Genomic DNA, 18,116 nt, shown 5'->3' with positions numbered 1-18,116 from the left:
AGCTGCGTGAATTTAAGGCATGAAGTAAAATTCTACATTACTGACAAAACTGAGATTATTCAGTATGATTTAGACCAACCTCTCAGTTACAAAATTATTTCCATTTCCTTTTACCCTCTTTCTTGCAAGCTGCAGAAATCAATCTAACAATATAGCTGGAAGAAAAAAATACTAAAAAATACACTTTCATTTTTATAACATTTCTTAATGTTATCCCATCTTACATTTTCTATAAAATAAGTGAGGTTGTATTATGGATCAGTGGACCATCACTCCAGGCTCCCTCTTGTATGATCACAGATAATTTAAAGAGAATACACTTCCTTTTAGTTTCCTTTCCTTTTAGTTTACAGCTTTTCAACCATGCAAAGCAGTTTGCTAGCAAATAAATAAATAAATACATCCTTGACACATTTATAGTCTGGTGATGGTGAGGGGAAAATTGTTTAAAGTCCAAGTAATCAGACTATTACAAGATTACGTGGAGAGGGGGAGAGAGGGGGAAGGGGTGTGCAGCAGTTTAAACAGAGCGTGTTGGAAGGAGTGAAGGGGGGGAAGTGTCCATGCTACCGCTGTGCTCTGCTGCCACCTTGGCCGCGCCGCGGGACGTGCAGGCGGCCCCGCTCCGCGCCCGCGGAGCTCCCGCTGCGCACCTGCGGCCGCGCTTCCGCTCCTGCCTGCGAAACCTCCCTCGGCCAGGGCTATTCACGGCCCCACTCGCGTCACCTGCTGTTACAAACTGGACAGGATATATGTGATGTCTAAAGGGTCAGTTTTGGGGGAGTTTGGGGTGGGGGGGGTGGTTGGTTGAGTGTGGCTGGGGGTTGTTCTTCAAATGAGGTTTATTTGCCTGCCGTGCTTAAAATCGGAAATTAGAAATGTGGATGGGAGGAGAATATTTTTTTTTCTTGTCCTTTTACTTACTGTAGGATTCATCTCCTCCCTTGTCCAGCCTTATCTTACACATTTAATGAAGAAAGCACTGAAATTCCTATTCATACACATCTACCTGCCCCTCCATCCTTCCTACAGCATGACCACAGGGGCTCTGAAAGGACCTCCCGGAATACCAGCTGCAGTCAGAGGTCCTGTGTCTCCCTCTCCTTTTTTTTTTTTTTTTTTTCTTTGGGCAGGGGGAGGTAGGGTCAGACAAGGGTGACAGAAATATCATAATGCACTGAAAATATATATAAATGAATACTAGGCAACCAATAGAGTTTGTTAACCTTGTTTCCCTGTTGTCTTGATGTTGTCTTGACATCGGGCTCTGGGCTGGTGGCACACACTTTGGAAAGCTTTCAAGCACTTCATTTCATCTTTGAATTGCACATGCTTTTCTCTCAGTTTTAAGGTTTCTTGTGCTTAGGAGAAAACGTGCTCTGACATGCTGGAGTTTGGTGATGGTAAATATTTCCTTTGAGTACAAAGTGCATGTGTGAAAAAGGCTTTTTTTCCTTTCTTTCCTGAAAATATGTTTCTTTCTCACTTGCTCCTTTCTCTGTTGTAGTTAATAACCTGTAAAAGAGCTGATTCTGGAGATCTGAGTGAAATGGCACTTTTGGAATTGTACTTTTAACCACACCACGCTGGGGAAAGTGCAGAAGCTCTGTATATGTGCATATGAGAGGAATTTGTGCCATGCAGATGAGTTTGCAGACACGGTGACAGAGAGGGACCACAGGTGAGTCCCCAGCGATCTGCTTTGCCAAGAGGATTTTTCCAGCCCCTAATCACAGAAAAGCCCTCCAATCTGCTCCCCAGAGTTGGCGGTTCTCATCTGTTTCAAGTGAAAATAACCAAGAATATAAAATGGCAGGTAAAAAAGAATTCCCAGCCAAGTAGCCGTGTTGTCCTGCATTCCCCCCAACCAGTATTCCCCGGTGCTGGCTTTCCGGTCCCTGGGAGAGTGAAAGAGCTGCAAAGGGTTAAGCCACTGACTTTCTTGCTAGGCAAAGTTTGAGGAAGAATATGTCTGAGGCTGGATACGCTGCAGCCCCGCGTTTGAAATCTGTCACCCTCACTTAGGAGCGCTGCATCTCTGCTTGTCACCGGTGAATAATGATCGCACGGCGATAAGATCGCTCGGCGGCGGTGCGCCGGGGCCGCCTGGGGGAAGAGAAGACAGGAAATTGCGAGGCGTTTAGCCGCTTCAGCGGGGTGTTCTTCAGTGTCATCGGTGGGTGTCAGGGTCAAATGACCGGCTGGAGAGCAGTTTGAGAAGATAATTTCTTTCCTCCTTTCCTTGAGAGCAACCTTGGGTGTTGGTGACCATTGGCATCTATGGAAAACAGAGACCTCGGTGGTGATCCTTAAAACAGTACCATGCTGGAGCCCAGCTGTGCGGCCACTTTCTCCCCTTTCAACCTGCCGGACCCGGTGGGCTTTGGGTGACCTACCGAGAAGGAACCCACTTCCGCAGGAGCAGGTAACGCCTGATTAAGTCACTTTCTGGATTGACACAATTGACCAAAACTTGTCCTGAGTATCATTCACTGATTTGAAGTATAGGCTGGTTGAGGGTCCAGGGACAGGGAGAGGGACAGGAATAATTTTGCCTAATCCCTCTGAGACTGCAGAGCAGGGCAACTGCCTGAAGCCTTGCAGAAGTTTTTAACATTCCCACTTTCCTCCCTGATTTGGGGCACAGAGGGCAGAAATACCTGTGATCGACAATGGCCAGCTCTGCCTTCTGTGCTGACGACAGGTTGCTAGTATCGGGGACGTGGAAAACAGAGGGACAGGTGGATTACACATGAGAAAGAAAGGGGTTTTTTTCACCAGAAAATGCGCTGGCTGTCCATCAGCTTCATGAAGGAGATATAAATCATGCTCAAATAAGAACTCAGAAAAGTATGCAGAGGCTAAGAAAGAAAGAAAGATCTTAAAAAGAAAAAAAAATACCTAGAATATTAGCCTTTGTACTCTACAGGGCTCCTGATCTTTTCATCCCTCGGGACCAGCTGGCAGCTGCGAGCAGACTCGACTACAGAGCAGCCCCTGCTCCGAGAAGGGGATGCAGACTCTGACCGCAGGACTGTTCGGTGTCACACCCTCTTCTTCCCGGCCGGCTGGGACCCGCGGAGGGCCCCAGGCTGCCTCCCCTCCATCCTGGGGCGTAAAGCAGGGAAAGAAGCGGGGTCTCGTCCTTAACTCCCTTCCTCTTGCTGAGTCCCCTGAGAAATACTGGCTACCTGCGCTCCCCGGTCCGTGCTCGCTCCCCATCCCCATCACTCCGCGTAGGTGAGGGCACAAGTCCTTCTCCGAGCGAGCGAGCAGGCGGCGCGGCTCGGCTCGGCTCGGCTCGGCTCCATACGCGGGGGACTCTCCGAAGCCCCCTTGGAGGGCAGGAGGTGGAGGGCAGGGCGAGTGCGGGGGCAGGAGCTGCACCGAGCGCACGGCGGCTGGGCTGACCCTCGCCGGGGCTCCTCGGTGTGGTTTTATTGAGCCTTTGAAGTCGTGAGTGGTTTAGCCCCCCCAAGCGAAGGGCGAAGGAGGCGCGCAGCTAATAGCGAGTGATTCAGCTTTTGAGGTACGGCCGAGCAAATAGAAGCCACTGAGCAGCCAGGGGTGAGGGGGAAGCCAACCCCGAGGCATTTCGCTTCTCTTTTCTGTTTCCTCGACACATGGCATTGATCAGCTCCCTCTCCTCCATCCTTCCTCAGCCCGTTTCTTAAAGTAACTCACAGCAAAAACTGTGCTGTGCGTTTTCTTTACTAATGTAGGAGTTTGAGGCAAATTCTCTTCGCACACCCCGCGTCCTACCCTAAAGGCTCTATCCTATCGCTCAAGTGCTTCTCGGTATTAAATAGCTTTGTCATTAAGTGGACTTTCCAGGACAAGGCAGTAGCCTACTAGGGAGCTGGACGGCGGGGGAAGGGTTACTCCGAAACAAGCGCAGCCAGCCCGGCATGCACACACACACACACACACACACACACACACACACTTCTATGTACACGCACTGAATGTGTACAGGAGAAATAGGGCGATGGGGGGGGGGGGGGGGAGTGGGTGTTGTTACCGCTTTAGGGCAAAAGGCGGTTTCTCCAGAGGTTTTTAAGTCTTTATGACTGATGATGAAAATCAGACATAATACTAGAGGAGGTCCTTCTCTTCCCTGAGGGTTGGAGATTCTTTTATTCTGTGTTATATTTGTTGAATACTGGTGCTGTGTATCTAAAAGTTCGCAAGGGAGGAAGGAGAGGAAAAGAAGGGGGTGGGGGAGGCGGGCTTGTCGGCGGCTGCACATGAAATATCGCCATGTTGGTGGAGAGCACGGCTGTAATTATTGCTAGCGAGGGCATCTCCCAGAACCGCCGCTCGGGGAGTTTTTCAGCTCGCCTCCCGGCTTCCCTTCCGATACGCTCCGATACACTCCGAGAGTCCCGGGAGCAGCGGTGCGGGGAAGTCCCGCCGGGAAGGACGGCCAAACGCGCACCTTCCTCTCCCGCAGCGCCGGCCCGGCGGGCTCGGCGGTGAGGCAGGGCGGGGACCGGGGTCTCTGCAGCCCGTACATCCCCCGGCAGCGCCGCCCGCTTGGTTCCCTTCGCTGAAAGCGGGGGAGAGGGGGAGTCCAAACAGATGAAACTCGCTAAATTGTCCTCAGCAACCCGGGAGTTAAAAGCAGCCAGGGGGGACGGGGGACGGGGAGGGAAATAAGGAAAGAAGAAAAAATCTAGCCTGACTTTGCCTCTTGGAAAGCTTTAGGTTGCAGCCCTGCCTTCCAAGCATTCTTTAAACCAGAAATGTGGGAGGGACTCCAGGAGAGAGAGAGAGAGATGGCTATCAACTGAATTCATTACTGTAAACATCTCCCTGGGGTGTCAGGCAGGGAGGGAAAAAAGGCACGACTTACATTAGCAGGGAATAGTGAGATGTGAGGCATCACTACTGCTAAGATCATCCTGCAATCCCGGCTGGAGGCAGGCGCAGGACTTGGAGAGAGCCAGACATACGCTCACACATATACTCACATACATGTGTCCGATGCCTTCTCCGACTTACGAGGGTCCTGGGTCGCTGTGCCTGCTCCTCATGTGATCTTTTCATCATTTCCAGAGGACAAAAAGAGGAAAAAAAAACCAAAGCAAACAACCAAAAAAAAAAAAAAAAGAAAAAAAAGAAACAGAAAGAAACCCCAAGACCAAGCGTAGCCGCGGTCCCCTCTCGTTTATTTTTTTACCGGAGAAGGAGGAACGGCGAGGGAAAGAGAGAGCGAATCGAGGAGAGAAAGTGCGTTGGGAATGCCAGAGCCGTGGGCTGCGCGCCGGAGGAGGAGGTGGCGGAGCAGGGGGTAGGACGATGCCGCCGCCTCGTAAGGGCGGAGGAAGGCGCGGGAGGCGCGGGGGTCGCTCGGAGCGGCGGCGGCCGGCGGGGAACGGGCCCGCGGGGCCGGCCGGGAGCGGCGCCGGGCGGAGGGCGGCGGCGGCTACTACCGAGGAGCGGCGGCGGCAAAGTTTTGGTGTGGGGGGCCAGACGCGCTGAGGGGGATTACGATCGGTGCCGGCGAGGGATTCCCAGACACCGCCAGGTACAGTTGGGATTCATTTCTTACTCTTTTCCTTTCTGGTAATTCTAGCCCCGGGCGATCTAAAGCCGCGGTGCCCTTTGCCCGCTCCCAGATGGCAAAGTTGAGGAGCCGTGATCAGGCTGTGTCAGAAATACCGCCTTCGCCACGTTAGAGCCCCGTGTCCGCGGCGCCGGGCACGCACAAGTAGGATTTATGAATGGCCGGCGGCAAGTGCTAGCAGGCTCCCCGGGCTGTTTTACGGCAGCGTGTGGCTCTAGGAGCGGGACTCGGTACTGGCAGCTGCAGCGAGGTCCCGGGTCCCCGGTCGCGTTTCACCGCCGAGCAGGAGGGTGCCGAGCCTGGCCCCCACCCCGAGGGGAGGGGAGAGCCGAGGACTACCCCTGCGACAGGGGCACCGGCAGAGCGCCCGTGTCAGCACCACCAGCGGCTCTGTTTGGGAGGTGGTTCGGAGAAACGGGACCTTTAGAGGTGAGCCTTGCTTGGCAGAGGTAGTCGGCTTAATTTGGCGCTGCCGAGTGTTGAGGAATCCACGGGGAGAGTCGGGAGCTGCGCCCGGCAGGAGGATCCATCCGATCCCCATCAGCAGCCTCCGGAGCGGGGCTGGCGGTGAGTGGGTGGGGGAGAGGTTAAGAGAATCGGATCAAGACTTGGGAATACAAAGGAGCCGCTCAGGGACCTGACGAGTTAGACGGGGATCTGACAAAATAAGAATAAATACTGCGGGGGGCCGGGTGCGTGGGGATGGTGTGTGAACAAAAAATAGGAGATGGCAAAAGGAAGTCAAACAGCTGAAAAGACCTCTCTTGAATATGGTATAAAACCCCATAAAAGATAAACAAACAATCATTAAAGTTAAGACAATAAGATTATCCACCTTCTTTTCGGAGTGGGAAGCACTCAACAGGAGCTTTTAATTAATTTTAATGGAGGAAATCTGTTTTAAGGCTTACAATAAGCTAATAAATCCAAGGCACAAATCCGTGGAAATTCCTGCACTGTGTGTGGAAGGTACTGATTATATTTCTTCAGATACTGCCTTTTGTAATGCAGCGTTAAGCCAAATAGAAAGGGAGAGGTTCCTTACACGAGGAGCAGGAAAAGATATTAAAAGCAAGTCAGACCTCTCCCTCTCTACCTCCCTCTTCCCTCTCTCATTCCTTCCCTCTCCCTCTCCCTCTCCCCCCCGACCTCTCTCTGTGAAAGTCAGGGTGTGTGTTAGAGAGAGGTTTATTTACTGTAACTAACTTTATAGTGCTTGCAGGGAAATTAAGCCAGTTTAGAGGTTAAGATTGATTAGTTCTTGGGTTTAATAAACCCAACTAACCATACAAAAGCCCCCACAAATTTCCATGGACTAAATTCCTTGTTTCATTCACTGACATGGTCTTTCTCCAATGAAAGGCCTTTATATATTTGTAGTTTAAGACAAAGCTAATGAATTGATTTTTGATATATGTATTTTTGGAAGGAGAAAAGTTCATCCTGGTATTTTTTTCAAAACTCTTAAAAGGTACTGAACCTATATCTCTATTCACCTTTCTTTCCTGTCTTCTTTGAAAGAGTCAGTATATGCAATGCTATCACTGAGACATAAACTTAGCATAAGTTAGAAGAGCTAAACATTGCATAATAAAAAAAGACATAACAGAGGTGATTCTAAAGTCATTATTTCTATGTGACAAAAGTGATGTCAGAATGTTAGTGTTGATCTTGTTTCTGAAAATGATGTGAGGAGAGATTTCAAGAAGCTATTTCAATGGTTGTTCTGTGTGTTGATATGGTAGCGAGGCAGTTAAGAGAGTTCAGGCCTGGAGTACTGTAGGTAAAACAAGTCAGAGCACTGTGCAAATGCAGTGTCTATAAAACTACCTGTGACTAGAACAGTCATCAGTGTTTTCCAAAGTCCAAGGCTTTAGCAAGAAGTGGAGCTGGAATGCACCCAGCATTCCTAAGAGCTGCTCCTCACACACACGTTCACCCTATATTTTGTATAAGGTGATGTTATCTGTGTTTGGCTTGGGGAAGTCTGGATCTAATTTGAGCCACTGTTAAAGTTACATTTATATCCTCCTGGCCTGCTGGATAGCTTGATTTAGGATGTAGGCATATCTCCTTTGCGCAACCCTACACCCTTCCAGTTGGAATCTGCATTACATAGGCCATGCTTTCCTTCAAGAATCAAGAATGCGCTTGCGTTCAACTGCTTAAAATAGCAGTATCTAAAACGTGGGATGTCATTAGGGCTGGTTTCCCTACCCTTCCCGCAGCAAAGGAGGAGAGACATAGTTTTCCCAAGTGAAGAAAACAAAAAAACAGTTAAAACAAGTACAACAATCAGGCTTTTCCTGCACTGAACTTTCTATTTAAAGGACTAGAAAGAAGACACACTTAAGATAATACTGTTTCCAGGAAGGTGAGAGCTTTATTTCTTAATCATTTCTGTTACCTCTTTAATCTCAAAATGAGTTCATTTTTGTCTAGGATACTTTCATGTAACTTTCAGGTTTTCACTAGGCAGATTCAAATCCAGTCCATTAGTGACCTCTATCTGCGAGAAGGGTGTAGTCAATGATGAATTTTTCCCTTCTCCATAGTGGATAGGAAGCACAGACTATAAATTGTTTTAGTCCTGCAAATCACCTATTTTTTTTAGGTTATCAATCTTATATTCGTTGCAAACAATGTGTTTTTCAATTGTTTTAAGCAGGAAAACAAAACCAAACCCCAGTTCCAAGCATGAAAGCGCTTTTAATCTGTTTCAGCTATTCCAGTGATAGTATGATAAATATTTGCAAAAATCAGAAAAACAACAAGTAACCAGTGCTGTTGAACATCAGTGCTAAAGGAATTGCATCTATATTTGTCTGATGTTATAATACTTACTCTAAAGCAGGCTGAACCTGTGTGAAATTTTATTGCCCTCAGTGCTTACATAATTTAAACTTGAGGGAAACACTCAGATGATATATACTATGAGTAGAGTTTATAGTAGCAGGGTGTTTAAAAAATGTAAGAAAAAAAATCCAGTGCTGTCTATATTAGGAATACATGTCAGAGATCAAGGAAAAAGGGGTCTTTATAAAACAGATGGACTCTTTTAGATGATTATTAAACCCAGCTTCCCAATACTAATTTGCCGCTTGTTTATATCCACAACTATATTCCATATTTTAGTTAGTGATTGTAAATGGCAGTTAAGAACTTGACCAGCAAAATCTTTGAGTAGATGAATACCACTGTTTGACATTTCTCAGATTGAAGCTGATTACCTCAGCGCTTGGTAATGTGATGTTTTAAGGTGTTTCCTTTCCTCCCCTTTGGGCAATTTTTTAGGAGTCTTTCTGCAAAGCTTTTAATTTATTTCCTCAAGAAACCAAAAGAGTTGGAACTTGCCCCAGAGGTATAAAAATTGGTTTTTCTTTTCTAATTTTTTGTTTTCTATTTTTTAAACAAATATTTTAATTTTTTCTCTTATTAAAAAAAGTAGAAAAGAATAATATATAGTTGTTATTTTTTTAAAAGAAGACTAATTTGACATACACTGAAGATATGAGCCTCAGTTTCCCTACAGCTATGTGTAACCCACGCGTTTCAAGTAATTGGCTTATTTTAAAGAAAAACAACCACAAAAAGATCATAATTAAAATGATGACATGCTTTATTCATTTATTTTAAACATACCGAAACATTAATCCATAGATGATACTCAGGAAAGAAGTGTTTGAAATAAAAGCTCTGCTCTGTTTAACAAATTATATTCTAATCACATCAAATAATATGCCCCAGGAAAACTACAATTTAATCTGATATTTTCAGCCCCTGGTGAAAGGTGTTGGGACCTTCTTATACCTTTTCTTTTTTTTTAATTGATGGTTTTCCCAGTTAACAGTTTGGTTGTTTGGGTTTTTTTTCTGTCTTTGATTCCTTCTTCTGATGTGGCCCCTTGAACTGTATCAAAATTAAATACTAGCAGCAACTTAAATCCATCATGCTCTATTCAGCATTCCTGAAAACTTAATGATGCAGAACAAGGTCTGTAAAGTTTCCCTTTTTAAAAGAAGTCTTGTGTTTCAATTCTACCTAGAAACAGTCTTCTGTATATTTTACTTCAAGCTATGACTGCTTTATTTGGTTTGGGTTTCTTTTTTATAAACCTTTTCTAGCCTAGTTTAATGCAAGGATGTATTTTAAAAAGCATATGACACAGAAAATTGTTTATCCTTCAGAGGTCTTGTCTTTGAAACTGCTTAAGTCCTTTCAGGAAAAAAAAAAACAGATTTGGTCCTGCAAAGTGATGGCTTTACTTTGGCCCCAGGTGAGAGATGACTTGCTTCCAACAGGCCCCAGTCAGTAGATTACTGTGATGGTTTGCAATGTGTTTTTGCAAATCCTGACCCAGGCAGAGACATACTTTGAGCCACAGAATTCAGTACTTACTTTCTTTTATCATTTATTTTTGAATATATCACAGTGAAAATGTTTGGATGAAGTGACACAAGTTCTGCTCTTTGGCCAAAGTTCTTTATTGTGTCCATGTTGTCATTGGTAATCTAATTATCTTAAAAATATCATATAGATATCAAGCTAGTTCCTTCTCAATGACTAAATTAATTTAAAGCAATTCCAAAAATTCTCTTCAGACAAAATTTTCAAGATTTTTTTAATGACTGAGATCTTGTGGGAGCATTACAAACAAAGGATTTTGAAATTCCATGTCTGATTTATTAGACATTCATTGTCATGTACATCTGGGTTCAGGAAAACCAGGGCAGGCTGAAGCTACACACTTTTCTTGTAGTAAATGCTGTAAACAATATGGAAGTACTACATGACCTTTTGAGAATAGAGAAGGTGAGAGCTCTGAATGAAAAGCCTCATCAGCACCTCCCAAAAACAGAAATCAGTGTGCTGCAGTGTTACTCTCAGTTCTCACTGGCAGCTTCTGCCATTCCTTCACAAAACCAACAGGTCAAATTAAACTAAAGAGTAGAGTTTTTCTTCCAGTGCTGCACCGCATATCTGCACTAGCAGCTCATAACCTGGCCAAGCTGTTCCATAAGAGCTTGCCAAGAGACATCATCTTTAAAGGGTTGTCTGTGTGGGAAAGTGCTCCAGCAGCATATCCTTGGAGTGCTGAGGGGCTTTAGTGATGCTCACACACAGTCTTCAATCTTCACACAGGTTGCAGAGGATAAAACATGGTCAAACTGGAGTCATAGGGTCATCAGCTGCAGACCTGTAGGTTCAGAGTACAAATATTTCTTTCTCTTAAGATGTCCTGTATGTTTTTCCTGTAGAGAATAAGACAATCTTTATAATGTCATTGGAAACTACTGCCAAAAAATATTTTATATCAATATCATACTGACAGAACAAGAGATGCAGTTTTGAAAAAGAAATGTAGGTTATATATATGTACGTGCACATATATAGTTTTTGTATGTGATACATATATAGGTGACTGTGACTGTCTAGTCATAGAGGACTTCCTCAGAACTTTCAAAGCATATATAATTAATATGAATTAAAAATTAAGTTTGTTGGTGAACTGTAAATCAAATTAAACAATAAGAAAAAAGGTATATTTTTCATCCAGTGTGTTGGAAATTTCTATACTGGGTAAAAAAGCTGAGGTGTGCCCAAGAGGTATTGCTCCCGAAATCAACAGAAAGAGTCCGCCGTAAACCTACCTGTGCTTATGAAATGCAACTTCACAGCTGAAGAACTGCATTTTAGAATATTGTACTTGATTCCAGACTCAATCCTTCTCTCTTTCATTGGCAAGTTAATTTCACAGACACTCTTCTCATTATTATGTAATTCTCATGTGAGTAATGATTTAAATACCCCAACGTGATGTCATTTAGCTGTAATTGAAGATGATACAACCCCAACAGCATGTCTCTGATTATACTAATATATATATGCTTTCAGTAGGAGTTCCTTCACATATGTATAGGAAAATAAGCTATGTAGGTAAAAGTAATTTAAGTTACTAGAATTATGTCTTTATTAGGACTGAAGCTGTATTTTTGTTTGTCACAGGCACAGAATACATAGGCATACTTCTGTAAAAACTATCTGCAGACCAGACATCATGTGTGCATATCATTTAATGAATTAGGGTTTTGGTAAGTGAAGGAGTTTTAGTGAGCCTGTTTCATGCCTTAAATGCTAACTGAAACCATGTCAGGTGTCTCTAAATGAAGGAGTATGTGTTAGCCAAACCTTATAATTTCATTTGTGATCTAGGAAGTTTTTCCTAGGTGGTGCTTCTTGTGTCACTGAGAGATTTGCATCCAACTAAATGCACCCTATTTAAGAGTCTTGTTTGGCTGGTTTCACAGGCCATCTCATTGGCTCTTCTAGGTTTAACCTTATTCTTATCTTTAACCACTTAGCTTTGGAGTTAATCACAAATGCTCCAAAACTACACATTATTTCTTGAGCCATATTGGTTGATAACTTGCTCTTCAGTTTCATCATTTGTTATGAAAAAAAAACAAACAAACAAACAAAAAAAAAAAAACACCCAAGCAAAACAAAAAATAAAAAATCCAAATAATTTTGATACCTGAATTGGTGTTATCTTAGATCCGGTGATTGTAGGACTCCCATTAAATATATTACTGTTCTATGTGCATATTGCATCATTTTATACAGATCCATTACTGTAAGCCCCCACATTATTAATTGGAGAAGAGAAAGTGGAGGCAGAAAAGACAGGAAGGGCTAACCAACAGCTCACACTTCTGTCTCTAGTATGCTCATAACATTTTCTTTATTAATTTAAACTTTTTCAATACTTCATAATTTTATGCTTTCAACTGCCCATTGAAAATTTATTTCCAAATCAAAATAAGTAAACTAAGCAGATAAAATGTGCTCTTATCCAGCCTGATAAAATTCTCCTCCTTTAAAACAGATTTAGTTGTCTAAGAATAAATTTTCTCACGTTGAAGATGAGTATACAGTAAGGGACTGTTAAAATTTAACAGAACATGGTCACATACAGACAGTCATTCTCATCTGTATTGCTAAATCCTGTGTATCAAATTGGTATGTGTCTAACAGTGATTTTTGAAATAGCTCATTCTGGCCCTCTGCCATGCTGCTCAGTGAAGAGCTGCTTCTTGAACAGTTCAACAGTAAATTGTAAAATGCATTTTGCCAGAAGTCTTTTTTTTATATTTGAGAAATTACTTTCACTGTTCAACAAAACTAATTTCAAAACCTTATTATTTAACAGTGGTGCAGCAGAATTACAATCTTTACTCACGGAGAGAAGTTCCTACCACTATAGCTTTGAAAATACTTAGGAAAAAAAGAAGCATAATGGACACCTCTCATTCTTTTAAGAATGTGCACTTTGAATGCCACAGACAGAGCCAAGTCCCTTATAATTACCCAGAGATGCCTAAGCATCTGTGGCAAAGCATCTGACAGTAATGTTACTTTAGTTCCTTTATCCATGTTGAGACCCATAAAGATATTCTTTTAATTTTTTTTTTATTCATGAGGTATTATGTATTTAAAATTATAAAAATGTAAATACGTGCATGTGGGGACACACACACATAGTATAGAAAAGAAAACAAACAAAAAAGATTTTCAAGATAATTAGAGTAGCAAAAGATCATTTAACAAAATCTATTTCCTTCTGGAGCTTAGTTAGCATCTTCCTTTTTTGTTATTTAACTAGGTAGTGGGGCAAACAGTGATACTGAAGAACTTTGAAATGGAAACTGTTACATGAGTTTTTCTAGTTTGTTTGGTTTTCTACTGTAGTGCTTTCCCTCTACAGTTAATTCTGAACAGTTTTCACAAGTACTACTCCATTCAATACAGTCTTAAGAAAAATGTTGAAATTTGATTTAATTTTAAATTCTGGGTACGGGGTTCTGTATCCCTTCTTGTGTGATAACCTAGAACCTTAGTTTTTAGTTATGTATAGTTCCAGTAAAATGCTGTCACTGAAAGCTAAAGAGCAAATAAACAACCAAAACCCATTGGAACAAATCCAAAAGCAAAACCAAAGGACATCCAAGACCACAATTCAGGAGCTGTGGAAATCTCAGTACTAACAAGATGGCTGTTTTCTGTTCCACACTGGATAATCTTATCAGTATCTATTTAACTTTATATTTCGTACCACCTACAGGTTTGTCTATTATCACAGAATTCAAACACTCAGCTCTATTCTGAGATCAGCACAGTGGATCTTTATAAATCTGGAATAAATGAGATGTTAGAGTTGCTGCCAGCAGCTCTGGCAACAGAACTGTTGATCTACCCAGATTCTCTTTCCTGCAAAATGTCTTATCAGCAGATCCACACATCCTACGTGGTGTGACTGTGAATTTACAGATAAGAGGACAGAATGACTGAAAGTGGATGGATGACATGATCATAAATAGGTCATGAGTTGCCAACTGTGGAGCTTGATCCTGAGCACCAGGAGGGGCAATTATAAATTTTAGAGCCCTTCAAAGAATAAGGAGATCTCTAGGTAAAAGAGTTTAACTCTTCACCCTTCATTTGTCCAAAATTGAAAGTACATAAATCAGTCCATACGAGCAGAGATGACTCTGAAATTTATAACCACTCATCTCTGTGACATTGATGGAAACTCTGTTGAATCAAATGCATAGATATTCTAATTATGAACCTCTGATATTCAGAACTTCCCTTAGGCCATCAATATCTCATGTGCAATCATATTTTACAAGCTGCCGAATGATTGTCTGGTTGTGCATGTGCTGACCCAGAGAAGGCATCCTCTAGTTTAGCCAACCAGCTGCAGAAAGATGATCCTTTTTGAGCTCTAGGAGAATAAACACTTTTAAATTTCGGATAACATCAGTGTCAGTTCACAGGCTGCTTAAGTCTTGTGAAGAAATACTTGGCAATCTTGGGAAGGGGTATTTAAATATAGTGCTGTATATTGTTTTGTATTGATTGATAGCCAATGCTTGCCGAAATACATTCTTTTTAACTCACTGCAAAGCTAAAATATTATCTCCTATTTAATACAATAGGAAATAAAAAAAGACCTGGAGCCTTGCTATGAAATTTGCCTTCCCACAATCTGGGGTACTGTTATTGACATGGGTTTGTATTTTGGTAGCAGCATACTACTCTCCTATTTGTCTCTTTCACAGTCTTTTTTTTTAATACATGTAGCAGCATAGGCTGAATCAGAATTTTTAGTTGGCTCTTCAGATAAGAAGGATCTTTCTTTTAAGCTGGAGTTCATCCTCTTATGCCTGTCATGTCAGGTGCATTGAGGACAAGTATCCTAAAGATACGATCACAACTAATAATAATGATCACGGAAGTTTTTATTTTCATTTAAATACTTCTCATATCATTTTTGAAAGTCAAGTATTGAAGCATTGTGACAAGGGAAGATAAAAGCTGGAGGGGGAAAGTAACTAGAAAATAACTGAAAAACAGGATGGAAGTGAGTAATCAAAATTGTCCGGACTAAATGAAGTCCAGAGAAAAACAAGTTTATGTGCAACAGAAAATCAGAATGTCCTAGTTCTCACAGTTTTAACCACCTAAGCTGTTATTCATCTGCAAAGAAAATGACTGCTATGAAAGGCAGAAGTAGGACAGTGCACCTTCTAGGACAAGCTAAGACAGGACAAAAGGATCTGTTGCATTCCCCTAATTGTTTCTGTGGTGGGCATGGCACATTTGAATTGTCACACAGTTAATGTTCTCTCAGAGTGTGTTACCTCTAGAACAGAACCCTTGCTGTTTTTGTGAGTCTGTTGTTCTTTAGCCTATTAATATTATTCTATGTTCTCATTTTTGTGTCTTTAAAAACTATGCAATTTAATCATAAGAAAAAACAGATACAGAGTAAAGATGGGATGGATAAAGCAATTAGTGGGAAACTAGTCCTAAATTTTCCTCTCAGGAATGGTTTATTCACAGGAAGTGTGTTTACGTGGATAAATCAAAGGGGAATAATTAATATTATATGTTATTTAAAGTATATAATATAAATCCTGACAGCTTTTATTGTTAGACATCCCATCTGAAAGAGATTAGAGATCCCTTATATGACAAAAAAAAAGACTGAATTAGGGGAGCAATGGGGACAGTACCAAGAGAGCAAATGACACCAAAGTAGGTCTTTATTACTGTTGTTTATGAGAAACCTGCTGAAGGAAATGTTCACTGTGCACTATAACATTCAGAATTGTGATGCTATCTCTGCATCATCAGTGCATTCATGCTGTCCTGTTGATTAAATCACTGGTCAAACACTGTACTATGGTCTGCAGTATGCTTTTGCCTCTTGCAGCTGAACATAGGGCAGAATTCAGCGTGGATTCTGCAGTCAGGGGACAATGAGTGGTACAGACTGAGGACTAAACCAGCAATGGCTGCAGAAACTCCTTGTGCATGTACATATAGGAGGGTTGGCATTTCTCTTCCCCCGGGCACCCCAAATGCCCACAATCAGCATCAGCACCAAGTCTGAGCCCTTAATATGAAGGAAGGAGATAATTCATGGTGAAGGCTATACTAAAGATATATGTCCTTGCTTTGTTAGTTAGGCTGTGCAATTTTTTTTAATGTGTCAGCCTTCTCCATGAGTGTTGTCGTAGCAATAATATTTGGAACTACATGCAATTCTAGTTATTTGCTTACTTATTATCTTGAAAAAAGTCCAGTAAAGAATCTGACTAGAATCCAGTTACTGTAACTGTAAAAGAGAAAAAAAAAAGCTCAGTGGAAAAATGGCACGGTATGAGTTAACATGTTAGTCCTTCATTCTTTCAGATCAAGCTTCCTGTGAGTAATAAAACACAAGGCAGATGAATTTGGCTGGTCTCAGTCAAGCCTCTCATGGATAGTTGCCCACACGGGAATAACTACTGCATAGATTAGCTCTGTGAATAGTTCCAGGACAGGTGTGGGACTGAACTGCTTTGGCAGAACTGTGCCAGGGAACTTGTGTGTGATGATTCGCTCAGTGGTATCTGCCTTCCCTTTTCATGAGCACTAAAATTTAGCCAAACATGTTTTTAAGTAATTGATTTTAGGAAATTGGAGAAAACTTAAATTTTGTCAGATTAGCAAATACTTTATTGGACAATACAGACAAATTAAGTACAAGTGGAAATTAGAATATCCTTACTATGGTAAGAAATCGTCAACATGCCATTCCTGAAAACAGAAACAGTGTTATGGTTTCTGATTAATCTTTCCTAACAGACTAAAAGAAATAACAAAAAAGTCAAATATTTAAAAGCTTACAAGGGGAGTAAATGACACAGGGTTATTCTTGTTGAATACAAAATCTTTTTATTACTATTTGAAATCCAGGCATAGTCTTTGGTGATCTATATGAAATGAAAGGGGGACTCAGGTAAACCCACTGCTATTTACAGCCTTGTTTTCCAGTCCCTGTCAGAAGTGAAAAGATTTGTTAGGTAAGGAAGAAAAACTGTGCTTTGACTTCCATATGCTCTTCTTCCTCTCTTCTTACAAAGCAGATGTGAGCCTCAGTCACACTGTACAAGTCCTCATAAAAAGCACATTATCAGAAACAAACTCTACATTATTTTTCCTGACATAAAAAGAGGGAATGTAAACATAAGATAGGAGGAAGAGTAAAGAACAGCATTTGATCAATGAATTCTGATGCACAAACAGATTCAGAAAACGGCTTGATATTAGATGTGTAGTAGCACTTGCGTAAATCAGGGCTCGACCAGTTTACAGCTGAATTTTCCTCAACATAAAACCGAAAACTTCTCTATTGAGCTCCTTGTTAGAGCCATGACTGTAGGCAAGCCTTCCTTCTTAAATAATAAGGGGAAAGGATTGCAGTCTGGTAGCTGACACTGCTGTTTGTGCCCTGGCTTCCTCAGAATCAATAGAGGACCCTGCTCTTCAAATCTCTCACACAAAGTAAATATTTTTTTTCTTGATTTAACTGGAAATGCTTGGGCATGCAATTGCCTAAGCTCAGGTTTACAGCACTGCTCTAGTTATTTGCCACACAGTTTGGAGTTTCAGAGTCATCTGTGGAGTAATTTATAGAGGCATCTATTTTATATTGCAGTTATGATCCTTATATCCGTCTCATAGCAATTGCTCTTCCCATTGTGACTGACATGTTTTCCATGACATTTTTCGTGCATTCCACCATTGCTATAACTAATGTAGCTTGATTTTCACAGGCATGTGACCATTTTGGTCATGTAATATGGCTCTAAAAAATTTATCGGTCTAATTGTCATCTCCTTGTGCTAGAGGATTAGAGCATAATGGCTTTATCAATGCAACAGTGGACTTTTGCCACTTGCAGTAAATTTCAGATTTACCAGTTTTAATTAATTAAATAATTTCTCCTGCTGCAGGAGCTCTAATGCAGGAGTAGGGAGAACAATGACAGAGGTCCTCTATCAATTTGCCATTTTTAAGTTTCAGTTAGCCTTATAGTTGTGCATATTCTGATGGTGGTGTTGTCTAAGAAAGATAGGAACAGCATGAGGCAACTGCTGTAATGTTACTGGAGAAAATTCAGTATTGCTGCGTTGCAGTGAATATTTATCTCCAG

General features: G+C 42.0%; 1 protein-coding gene across 3 annotated transcripts in view; it reads left to right on the top strand.

The window, feature by feature from the left end:
* The first annotated feature begins 2,327 nt into the window (after positions 1–2,327).
* FLRT2 (fibronectin leucine rich transmembrane protein 2) overlaps positions 2,328–18,116 on the top strand; it is a 63,481-nt gene continuing 47,692 nt past the window's right edge. Inside the window, exon 1 of one of the 3 annotated variants that reach the window (XM_053946344.1) lies at positions 2,328–2,425. The gene's annotated coding sequence lies outside the window, so the exon portion shown is untranslated. Of the gene's footprint in view, positions 2,426–5,218; positions 5,233–5,476; positions 5,531–18,116 lie in introns of those variants that run through there. The other 2 variants (XM_053946342.1, XM_053946343.1) reach the window with 2 other exon arrangements.

This window comes from Vidua chalybeata, chromosome 6 (genome assembly GCF_026979565.1).
Source record: "Vidua chalybeata isolate OUT-0048 chromosome 6, bVidCha1 merged haplotype, whole genome shotgun sequence".
NCBI classification, from domain to species: Eukaryota; Metazoa; Chordata; class Aves; order Passeriformes; family Viduidae; genus Vidua; species Vidua chalybeata.
Note: the sequence above shows the minus strand (reverse complement) of the source record. Positions and strands in the feature narration are given on the sequence as shown.